Genomic DNA, 13,006 nt, shown 5'->3' on the forward strand with positions numbered 1-13,006 from the left:
TATGTTTTAAATTCACCAATAGGAGTGAATCAGGGAAACCCCAGGCACCCCACCCTCTACCTTCTACCCAGGTGGGCACTTCTTGCCTCTCTCTACAGAGACCTCTCTGTGTGGTCCTCAGGCTTGCCCTGTAACCTCCAGGAGTTGTGAGAAATAAACCCTTTTCTATCAAAGTTCCATGATGGTTTTTGCTGAAGTGTATCTTGCAATCAAATAGAACCACAGGGGTGGGCCCAACCACAATATTGGCTGTGGTAAGGGAAATCTCTGTGGGGGTTGCCATATGTATTATGGGTCCAGGCAGTTTCAGTTGATAGCATCACTATGAACAAGCTAAAACCAACATAACACCCACTTTACATAAATAAGGAATGAAATTACAGGAAAAGGTAGGAATCTTAAGGTATATTGTAAACAATAATACACTAACAAATTAGAAAAAATTGTCAGATTTCTAAAAGGTCAATTGCTTCCAAGACTCATGATTCAAGAATATGTAATAAAGCTGAGTAGTCTCATAAGAAGTAAAGAGATTTAATTACTACTAATAATAATAATGTACCAAATAAAATCCAACAAAGATGGCTTCACCAATTATTTATTTGTTTATTTATTTATCTATCTATCTATTTATTTATTTAAATGTTTACTTTTGGAAGAGACAGAGAGAGAGTATGAGCAGTGGAGAGTGAGACACAAACTGAATCAGGCTCCAGGCTCTTGAGCTGTCAGCACAGAGTCTGATGCAGAGCTTGAACCCATGAGCCATGAGGTCATGGCTTGAGCTAAAGGTGGATGCTTTAGCCAACTGAGGCACTCAGGTGCCCTACCAAATATATAAAGAAAAATTAAAAGTAGTCCTTCACAGACTCTTTCAGAAAATAGAAGATGAGGGAAGATTTCTTCACTCATACTATGAAGATAGGCTTATTCTGACACCAAAACTACATGAACATAAGAAAGTAAGTAGGTAAATATATAAATAAAGTATATATGAAACTATCTTTTTTGGATATAGATGCAAAAAAATCCTCAAAAAATCACTAAAGGAAAACCATAGTCTGCATAATGATATTCGCAACAAAAACTTACAAAATATTATATCCTGAATACATAAATAATTCTTAGTTAATGCTTGCATCAGCAAAACCGTATGTGAGTACATGAAGAAAAACAAAGTAAATGTAGTCTAAATATTCACAGAACTTAATTCAACATGAATGATGAGCAAGCCATTTATCACATCAATTACAAAATGGTTCATTATTAGTAGAAATGAAAGGAGCTAGACCTTACCTGAATGCAAGGATCTTTGTTTCCTTGAAGACTTCTATTCAGTTTCTTTAACTTTGTTTTGAAGCTCTTCTTTGACAGTGTGTGAATCATAACAATATGTATGCTTTCAACAACTGCTTATTGAGTATCTTCTGTATGCCAACACTGTGCTAGGAAACTGAGGGATATAATGACTAAAAGAAACTGGATCCTTTTACTATAAAGAGCCTACATTCCATAAACATATACATGCATATATGCATGTGACATTCTTAAAAATTAAAAATAAAGTTCTATGACAAAAATAAATGCTATAATGTATTGTTTTGATGACATCAATAACTGGCCCTTTTGGATTCCCATTCCTTTGTCAATCCACATTTTCTTTCCTCTCAGCTCATCTCTGAATTTGGGCAGGGTGTTCATCCTAACCACAGGATTCTCTAAATATTGGCATTGTCCCAATCTGAAGGTTAAGTCCCTATAAGTCTACTCTAATGAGTATATTACTTTTAATTCTATTTCCTCTTGTCAGTGAGCAACATAACCTCTTGACATAATTTCCTCATGGTGGGGGTGGTCACAGAAGTTTACAAGTTTATTCAGAGGCTTTCGGAAAATGCTTTTGTTTGTTTACTGGTTCGTTTGTTGTTTTGCTTATAGAATGATACACACATAGGACAATGCCTTTTTTATGTTTGTGCACGTTATATTTGCATGTGACTGTTAGGAGTGGGCAACTTTCTGAGGAGAGGGCTGAGAGCAAAATTAGCACATTGAGGAAAGATGGGGACCATGAAAAGATTCAGGGGTACTAAGAATGCTTTTGAGCAGCTATCTTTATCAATTCAGATATACTCTGGAATCAAGGTTTCTTTCTATGAGAAATAATATTTTTCTTCATGGCCATGTTTATGCCAGTTCAATTGAGGTTTTAAAATATTTTCTTCCAGAAGCATGCAAAATGATACACGTTCCAATAAAAATGCAATAAAATTTTATTTTATTAAACAGCATTAATTCCTCTAGAAATAAAAAGTTCCTCTGTAAGTATAAACTTTCAAATAACTACGGTTTTGAAATATAGAATTCTGATGGAGAATAAAAGCAAACATTAAAATAATTTATGAAATGATAGAAAAATTGCATAGAATGATTATGTCAAAATTGATATAGAAGATGGGGTGCCTGGGTGGCTCAGTCACTTAAGCATCCAACTTCAGCTCAGGTCTTGATATCTTGGTTTGTGAGTTCAAGGCCCACGTCGGGCTCTGTGCTGACAGCTCAGAGCCTGGAACCTGCTTCAGATTCTCTGTCTCCTTCTCTCTCTCCCCTCCCCTGCTCACACGCTGTCTCTCTCAAATATAAAATAAAACATTAAAAGAATTAAAAATTAATTTCCTCTGATAAATAAATCAAAATTAGTCTCTACAGTTGATCTGAAAATTAAAAATATGATTTAAAGCAAAAGAAAGGTGGTATTTATCAATGGAGAAATAATTTTTCATAATATAAGATTAAAATCTTGGTAGATAGTTAAGAAAAAATTAGTTCAGAACTATGCCCTTTCATATACAAGAAGCTAAAATCTAGATAGACTAGAGTTCATTGTTTTTAAAAAGTTAAAGAAGTACTTAGAAGAAAATAAAGGTTGATATTATCAGATATTTGAACATGTTTCTAAATATAAGTCAGGAAAGAGCAGGACAAAAGGGACTGAAAGGGCAAATTTAGGTATGTAAAGAATTTAACCTGGAAATGTTTGGTGCATCAACTTCTATGAGTCATTTAGGAGGGGTGATATAGTATTAAAATATCAAGGCTCTGCTGGAAAGAAAAAAGTGTCAAACAAAAATACTAATATTTTATTAAAAAATTAATGTTATATGAAATATTTTTAAAGACAAACAAATATATTTGCAATGCATTTAATATATCAAATGCTTCAACACTGCAAAAAATCATTATATAAATGAAGATATACAACATATTCTTTACTCAGAAACTTTCTTTGGGCCCCTTTCTGGTCAATATACCGATTAAGATCTCAATAAGGAAGTCAAGAAAACCTAATGATTACCAATTAAATTATTGTATTTNAGATAGACTTTAGTCCACTGGCTTCCTTGTGTTGACCTCACTGAACTAAATCCCTTTCTTATTTCTCCACCCCTGGTCTTTCTGTCTTTGGATTTGTCAGGAGCAAGTAGCCAAACCTGATTTGACGGGGACGCCAGGAGCCAGGGGCTCTTACATCCCTGGGCCCCAGGTACAATAGCATATACTTTTTATTTCTGCTTTAATTACTGAACATATGAAAAATTCATCCTTCTTTTTGTGGTTATCAGCTTGTTTCATTTGGTTGCTACTTAATACTCTATTGTATGAATGTTTAACATTTTCCCCCAGTATTTTATGACTGTATATGTGTATTCTAGTTTGGAGATGTTAAGAATAAAGCTGCCCTGGGGTGCCTGGGTGGCTCAGTCATTTGAGCAGCTGACTCTTGATTACAGTTCAGGTCATGATCCCAGAGTCATGGAATACAGCCCTCTATAGGGCTCTACACTGAACTTGGAATCTGCTTGGGATTCTCTCCCTCTCCTTCTGCCCCTCTCCCTTGCTCATGTGCACACTCTCTGTCTCTGTCTCTAAAATAAAAAATAATACTAATAAAGCTGCCCTGAACATCTTTTTATGTATCTTTTTTGCAGGCATGCATTTTCATTTTTATTGGGTAAATATCTAGGACAGGAATTGCTAGATCATACTTTTATGTTTAAATATATTTGAAACTGCCAAAGAAATTCCTAAAGTAAATGTGCTATTTTTATTACTTCCAGCAATATTTGATATTTCCAGCTGTTTCACATTATTTTTTTAATTAAAAAATTTTAATGTTTATTTATTTTTGAGAAAGAGAGACCAAGAACAAGCAGGGGAGGGACAAGAAGAGAAGGAGACACAGAATATGATGAAGTTGGCTCCAAGTTGTCAGCACAGAGCCACTGCAAGGCTCAAACTCACAGACCACAAGATCATGACCTAAGCTGAAGTTAGGTGCTTAACCACTAAGCCACCAAGGAGTCCCTCCATTTGTTTCATATTCTTGTCAAACCTTGCTGTTGTTAGTTTTTTGTTTGTTTGATTTTTAATGTTTATTATTTCTGAGAGAGAGGAAGAGAACAAGAGCAGAGAGAGAGAGAGAGAACGGGAGGGTCAGTGAAGGAAGAAGACACAGAATTCCAAGCAGACTCCAGGCTATGAGCTGTCAGCACAGCCAATGTGGGGCATGAACCCATGAAACTCGAGATTGTGACCTCAACCACAGTCACTGTTTAACCAACTGAGACACCCAGGCACCCCATTTTTGTTTTTTAATTTTAGCATTTTTGGTATGCGTATTAGTATCTGATTTCACTTTAGGTTGCATTTCAGAAATAACTAAAGATGTTAATATATCCCTGTAGTTATTAAGCCTTTGACATATTATTTCTGAATTTGCCTATTCAAGTCATTACCCCATTTTTACTTGGGCTGTTTGCCTTTTTGTTATTGGTTATAAGACCTTTTTGTTTGTTTGTTTGTATTTTGGATATGATGACATTGTTAAATGTGTTTGTTGCAAATAGTTTCTCCTTCTTAGTCTATAGTTTGCCCTTTTACTTTCCTTTCTGTGTGGTGGTGTAACATATCAGTCTTTGTATTTGAGTGTGCTATAAAATATAAATCTATTTCTCAGTTACACTACTTGTTGATATTGTCCAGACCAGACCACAACATTGTTCCTTTGTTCCCAAGCTAGCTAAAATGGGTTCCATGGCTTTGATAAATAAGTATTTTCACTTTGGTCTATAGTTTCTTAGCTTCTGCCATTTTTAATCATTATGAAAGATTGCCTAAAGTAGAAAAAGGAACATAATAAAATTCAGCAGATTAAAGGAACCATGGGGACCAGAAGTTTGCTATCTTCTTACAAGCTATTGGAATTGTAACATCAGTACATTTTATACTGTATGCTATTTTGCATTATCCATTCTTTTGGAAGTTCTGATTTTTTTTTAAAAAGTGATGAGCATTGTGTACCAATTCAAAACACCCACCGTATAGGGCTTTTCTTTTCACATCCCTAAATTGCTCTCAGATCCAAGTCTTAAGTTTATACCTTAAGTTAAGTTGCTTTTATGGTCTGCTTAAAAACACAGTTTCTAAAATCTCAGAAGGAAGATAGATTATAAGCTCCCTGCTAAGAAAAATTGATGAGTCTAAGTCCAGTGGTAGTAAAGCACTCATACACTTTATAACATTACAAAATGTGATATTCTACAATCTATTTTTCAATAAAAAATCTGCTAAACATAAAATTTCTGATTTAAAATTATATATCTTTGAATTGAGGGGAAAAGAACTGATGGACATTCTTGCTTAGGGAGAATTGGTAATAATATCCATTCCATTTTCAATTTAAAATGAACTCAGACTTCTGATGTCAGTCAAGATCATGTAAGATCAGTATAAACCAACTTACAACTACTACTCTGAACAAAATACAAAAAAACAACTTCATGAAGACTCTGAAAAGTAAATCAAAGCTGGCAGATTTGGAGGAAAAAAAAGAATTCAAGAACCAATCCAGGAGTGGCACAGGAGAAGCTTTCATAAGAATCTAAGATATAAGCCACCACACAAGTGTCAGACTCACATTTAAGTAGCATAGGGACCAGACATATCCAAAGCAACATAACAAAGACACGGAAGAGAGTGTTGCTGTTAGAAACCTCAAATGATAAGAAGATAGATCTTATGAATTGAACCTGGCTGGGTTGACTGCTAAAAATCAAAAACATTCTTCAGAGGATTTTAAAGAAAACTCAGGATCACAATGTTCAAATGTCCAGGATGCAATTAAAAATTACTCAATTTACAAAGAATAAGAAAAACATGACCAGTTCACAAGAGAAAAGGTAATTAATAGATACATACCTCTAAATTACACTGATAAAGGAATTATCAAAGATTTTAGACATGTATTGCAACTATGATCTGTGAGGTAAAGTAAAAACACTAAAACAAAGATATATGTTGTTAGCAGAGGATAGAAACTATGAAATAGAACTAAATATTAGAAAATTTAAAAATTCAGGTAAAGAAATCACTGAATAGCTGAATAGAAATGACAGAGGCATCAATGAACTTAGATATATAAAATTAGATAAATATTAAGATTATATAAATAAAAAATTATTCAATCTGAGAAAATGAAAAAAGTGATAAAGATAAATAGAGCCTTATTTCAAACATCAAATTTCTTTTTTTTTTCAAACATCAAATTTCTAACAGTAGTATATGAGAGACAGAAGTAGTATATTAGAAGTAGAGCACCAGGGCTGCATGGACAGCTCAGTTAGTTAAGCATCCACCTTTAGCTTAGGTCATGATCTTATGGTTCATGGGTTCGAGCCCAGCATTGGACTCTGTGCTGACAGCTCAGAGCCTGGATCCTGCTTCAGATTCTGTGTCTCCCCATCCCCCTCTCTTTGCCCCTCCCCCACCTGTGTGTGCTCTCGCTCTCTTGCTCTGTCTGTCTCTCTCTCAAAAATAAACATTAAGAAAAAAAAAGTAGAGCACCAAAATGCATGTGGTAATTAAACAACATACTGCCAAATAACCAACATGTTTGTATGAGGAAGTCCCAAGAGAAATTAGAAAATACTTTGAGGTGAGTGAAAACAGGATACAACATACTTAAATGTAAAGATAACACAAAAGCAGTGCTTAGAGAAGTTTATAACTGTAAAGGCTTACACTGAAAAAATGTCTAATCAATAATATTACCTTACACCTTAAGAAATGGAAAAAAGAAGACAGAAAACTAAACCCATAATCAGCAGAAGAAAGGACATTTTAGAGCCTAACGTGGAAATAAATGAAATAGACAACATAAAATAATGGAGAAAATCAATTAAACCAAGAGTTAGTTCTTTGAAAGATCAACAAATCGGTAAAGCTTTATTTAGACTGATCAAGAAAAAAGTAAACGGCTCATTGCAATGTAAGTGCCTGACATTAAGTTTTGATTGCCAAGGCACCCATTTCAAAGACCATCTCATGTAAACATATTGCCAGTTGTATGACATAGCTACTAGTGAAACAGCTAGATAAGAAACCAGCCTGCCTCTACCCAACAGATCCCCTTTTAGAATGCCCTGGATAAGCTTAGTAAGTAACCTTTTGAGTAACCTTGCTTTTTCCTTCTTACATCTTAATTCCTGTTTTATTTTATGTTTTAAATTCACCAATAGGAGTGAATCAGGGAAACCCCAGGCACCCCACCCTCTACCTTCTACCCAGGTGGGCACTTCTTGCCTCTCTCTACAGAGACCTCTCTGTGTGGTCCTCAGGCTTGCCCTGTAACCTCCAGGAGTTGTGAGAAATAAACCCTTTTCTATCAAAGTTCCATGATGGTTTTTGCTGAAGTGTATCTTGCAATCAAATAGAACCACAGGGGTGGGCCCAACCACAATATTGGCTGTGGTAAGGGAAATCTCTGTGGGGGTTGCCATATGTATTATGGGTCCAGGCAGTTTCAGTTGATAGCATCACTATGAACAAGCTAAAACCAACATAACACCCACTTTACATAAATAAGGAATGAAATTACAGGAAAAGGTAGGAATCTTAAGGTATATTGTAAACAATAATACACTAACAAATTAGAAAAAATTGTCAGATTTCTAAAAGGTCAATTGCTTCCAAGACTCATGATTCAAGAATATGTAATAAAGCTGAGTAGTCTCATAAGAAGTAAAGAGATTTAATTACTACTACTAATAATAATGTACCAAATAAAATCCAACAAAGATGGCTTCACCAATTATTTATTTGTTTATTTATTTATCTATCTATCTATTTATTTATTTAAATGTTTACTTTTGGAAGAGACAGAGAGAGAGTATGAGCAGTGGAGAGTGAGACACAAACTGAATCAGGCTCCAGGCTCTTGAGCTGTCAGCACAGAGTCTGATGCAGAGCTTGAACCCATGAGCCATGAGGTCATGGCTTGAGCTAAAGGTGGATGCTTTAGCCAACTGAGGCACTCAGGTGCCCTACCAAATATATAAAGAAAAATTAAAAGTAGTCCTTCACAGACTCTTTCAGAAAATAGAAGATGAGGGAAGATTTCTTCACTCATACTATGAAGATAGGCTTATTCTGACACCAAAACTACATGAACATAAGAAAGTAAGTAGGTAAATATATAAATAAAGTATATATGAAACTATCTTTTTTGGATATAGATGCAAAAAAATCCTCAAAAAATCACTAAAGGAAAACCATAGTCTGCATAATGATATTCGCAACAAAAACTTACAAAATATTATATCCTGAATACATAAATAATTCTTAGTTAATGCTTGCATCAGCAAAACCGTATGTGAGTACATGAAGAAAAACAAAGTAAATGTAGTCTAAATATTCACAGAACTTAATTCAACATGAATGATGAGCAAGCCATTTATCACATCAATTACAAAATGGTTCATTATTAGTAGAAATGAAAGGAGCTAGACCTTACCTGAATGCAAGGATCTTTGTTTCCTTGAAGACTTCTATTCAGTTTCTTTAACTTTGTTTTGAAGCTCTTCTTTGACAGTGTGTGAATCATAACAATATGTATGCTTTCAACAACTGCTTATTGAGTATCTTCTGTATGCCAACACTGTGCTAGGAAACTGAGGGATATAATGACTAAAAGAAACTGGATCCTTTTACTATAAAGAGCCTACATTCCATAAACATATACATGCATATATGCATGTGACATTCTTAAAAATTAAAAATAAAGTTCTATGACAAAAATAAATGCTATAATGTATTGTTTTGATGACATCAATAACTGGCCCTTTTGGATTCCCATTCCTTTGTCAATCCACATTTTCTTTCCTCTCAGCTCATCTCTGAATTTGGGCAGGGTGTTCATCCTAACCACAGGATTCTCTAAATATTGGCATTGTCCCAATCTGAAGGTTAAGTCCCTATAAGTCTACTCTAATGAGTATATTACTTTTAATTCTATTTCCTCTTGTCAGTGAGCAACATAACCTCTTGACATAATTTCCTCATGGTGGGGGTGGTCACAGAAGTTTACAAGTTTATTCAGAGGCTTTCGGAAAATGCTTTTGTTTGTTTACTGGTTCGTTTGTTGTTTTGCTTATAGAATGATACACACATAGGACAATGCCTTTTTTATGTTTGTGCACGTTATATTTGCATGTGACTGTTAGGAGTGGGCAACTTTCTGAGGAGAGGGCTGAGAGCAAAATTAGCACATTGAGGAAAGATGGGGACCATGAAAAGATTCAGGGGTACTAAGAATGATATTGAGCAGCTATCTTTATCAATTCAGATATACTCTGGAATCAAGGTTTCTTTCTATGAGAAATAATATTTTTCTTCATGGCCATGTTTATGCCAGTTCAATTGAGGTTTTAAAATATTTTCTTCCAGAAGCATGCAAAATGATACACGTTCCAATAAAAATGCAATAAAATTTTATTTTATTAAACAGCATTAATTCCTCTAGAAATAAAAAGTTCCTCTGTAAGTATAAACTTTCAAATAACTACGGTTTTGAAATATAGAATTCTGATGGAGAATAAAAGCAAACATTAAAATAATTTATGAAATGATAGAAAAATTGCATAGAATGATTATGTCAAAATTGATATAGAAGATGGGGTGCCTGGGTGGCTCAGTCACTTAAGCATCCAACTTCAGCTCAGGTCTTGATATCTTGGTTTGTGAGTTCAAGGCCCACGTCGGGCTCTGTGCTGACAGCTCAGAGCCTGGAACCTGCTTCAGATTCTCTGTCTCCTTCTCTCTCTCCCCTCCCCTGCTCACACGCTGTCTCTCTCAAATATAAAATAAAACATTAAAAGAATTAAAAATTAATTTCCTCTGATAAATAAATCAAAATTAGTCTCTACAGTTGATCTGAAAATTAAAAATATGATTTAAAGCAAAAGAAAGGTGGTATTTATCAATGGAGAAATAATTTTTCATAATATAAGATTAAAATCTTGGTAGATAGTTAAGAAAAAATTAGTTCAGAACTATGCCCTTTCATATACAAGAAGCTAAAATCTAGATAGACTAGAGTTCATTGTTTTTAAAAAGTTAAAGAAGTACTTAGAAGAAAATAAAGGTTGATATTATCAGATATTTGAACATGTTTCTAAATATAAGTCAGGAAAGAGCAGGACAAAAGGGACTGAAAGGGCAAATTTAGGTATGTAAAGAATTTAACCTGGAAATGTTTGGTGCATCAACTTCTATGAGTCATTTAGGAGGGGTGATATAGTATTAAAATATCAAGGCTCTGCTGGAAAGAAAAAAGTGTCAAACAAAAATACTAATATTTTATTAAAAAATTAATGTTATATGAAATATTTTTAAAGACAAACAAATATATTTGCAATGCATTTAATATATCAAATGCTTCAACACTGCAAAAAATCATTATATAAATGAAGATATACAACATATTCTTTACTCAGAAACTTTCTTTGGGCCCCTTTCTGGTCAATATACCGATTAAGATCTCAATAAGGAAGTCAAGAAAACCTAATGATTACCAATTAAATTATTGTATTTCAAGCAAGAGGGTATTTTAAAGGCATTAGAAAATATTACAAAGCTAAATGGAAATATGGATATCCATTTTTTTTTGTTAATTTTGAGTAAGCACTTGGTATTCACTGAAAACAACTAAAAGTGAACATATGCATACACAAACATAATTTTGGTATTTGTTGTGTAAGTATTATGTTCAATCTGTCATAGTTGCTAACTTGGGAAATGAACGGGTAAGCCCTGGCATGTTGCTGTAGCCAACTTCTCCATTCCCAGGAATCCTGAGAGGCTGGACAAATCAAAGAGAGCTCCTGGCTGGGTCTGCCCATGCTATTGCCAAACAAATTCAGATAAACTCACTGTAAGAGAAGCCAGTAACTCAAGAGATAAGCTTTCAGAAAAGAGAAAGGGAGAAATTCATTTTGGGTACCAGCAGCTGGGGAGATGGCGAGCTCAAGACTTAACTGACCTCTCTACTAACACCATGAATAGCTAGGATTTTATGAGGAGAGTTTGGGGAGGAGAGTATATGCAAGAGAGCAGGCAGAGGGCACATGATAGTGGATGGGGGTTGGTATGTGGTCAGCTCAAGATAATGAGCAGGGAAAGGGGTATGGGATGTGGTCTTCTAAGCATTCCTTTGCTTTCAAGGTTTTTCTGGTCCTGTAGTTGGGATAGTAGTCATTGCAAAACACCTTTATCAATGCCTCAAGAAGGTGCAGTAAAAAATAAGCACAATGGGTTTTAGTTAGAGCCTGAATTAAATGGTCTTGTCTATTTTCAGTTTTAACTGTTTCGGTCTATAGATGAGCAAGAAGACTCACTAACATGAGTTTTATAGGATTGTAGATTGATTATTCCTTTCCTTCCTTCCTTCTTCCCTTCATCCCTTCCATCCTTCCTTGTTATATTGTGTTTTTGTAAAATATGCTAATGTTTCCCAAACATGACAGGTACACATCCCATCAATACTATGTAATCCATAGTTCCCTATATAAAAATTGAAAGAGGAAACACATTTATATTTATCATATACTAGCTTCATTATAGCAAAAGGACACTGATGATTTTTAAATGTTTTCCTTGAAGATTTAAAAAATGCTTAAAATGTTTAATGAAATAATTTCAAAATTTCCACAATTTTCCACTTTAATTTACATAGCTTGACATGTCTTTGTGAATGATTATTTTCAATTAAGACATAGGCAAGAAAGTTCCTCTAAATTTATACTAATGCTTACATGGAGAGAAATTTCACCAAACTACCACATCGATCCCTCTGCTAGTACAATCCTCTTTTTTTTAAACTGTTTCTCTGTCGGGATAACTGATGTGAAATCATTTGAATATATGACATAAATGCCTATGTGAAACATTTTTAAACTGGGGCTACTTAGTACCTCAATCTGTGAATTCATTAGTTTATCCTCACAACATAAGTACTCTGCTCAGTGTATTTTTTAATCAACTTTTATTTTCACCTACCCCAATCACTGTGAAATGGTGAAAATTTGCAAAATCTCATTGTAGTATACATGGAAATTATGATCCAGCTAAAAAAAAGTTGAGTTGGGCAAATATTTAATTGAGTTTAATGGGTTATATTTAGAAGCTTCGTAAATCACTTTTCTGTGTAAACAAGTTATCACTAGCTGTCCTATTAGAGAAATATTCATGCAAATAGACCGATTTGACCTTAATAATGGGAACTTCTGTGGTTTTATTTACTGCCTAAGGGCATTGGTGTGAGTTTCTTAACCGCTTTTCTCTAGAAAAGCTAATTGACAATATATTTATTATGATATGATAACTTCTTAGATATGATTACTGAGAGAAGATAGTGATTGGATTCTACTGTATTTATGCAGATTGTGTTTAGTTTTTCTTTTATTTGGTATGAGCAATAAAGCATCATATTGCTATATTATTTCTTCTTAGTGTTCAAAGTCATAATGCATTTCAACAATACATCATATTAAATGGAAAGAATTAAAGGAGGTGTATGGATACTGTTTTTTATTAGATTAGTATTTTGAGGTAGAAATTACATAATGTCAATCTGCAAGATTTGAAGTGTCCACTCAATGAATACATCTGA

General features: G+C 34.1%; 1 long non-coding RNA gene across 2 annotated transcripts in view; it reads left to right on the plus strand.

Annotated features, from left to right (window-relative positions):
* The window catches only part of LOC144226836 (uncharacterized), a 165,882-nt gene that overhangs the window by 133,294 nt on the left and 19,582 nt on the right, over nucleotides 1–13,006 (plus strand). The window contains exon 3 of one of the 2 annotated variants that reach the window (XR_013333754.1): nucleotides 3,476–3,544. The exons of the other annotated variant lie outside the window; for it this stretch is intronic. This is a non-coding gene — a long non-coding RNA (uncharacterized LOC144226836). The remainder of the gene's footprint in view (nucleotides 1–3,475; nucleotides 3,545–13,006) is intronic. 2 annotated transcript variants of the gene reach the window in all.

The sequence above is a fragment of the Crocuta crocuta genome, unplaced genomic scaffold (assembly GCF_008692635.1).
Source record: "Crocuta crocuta isolate KB4526 unplaced genomic scaffold, BGI_CrCroc_1.0 scaffold33, whole genome shotgun sequence".
Taxonomy (NCBI): Eukaryota; Metazoa; Chordata; class Mammalia; order Carnivora; family Hyaenidae; genus Crocuta; species Crocuta crocuta.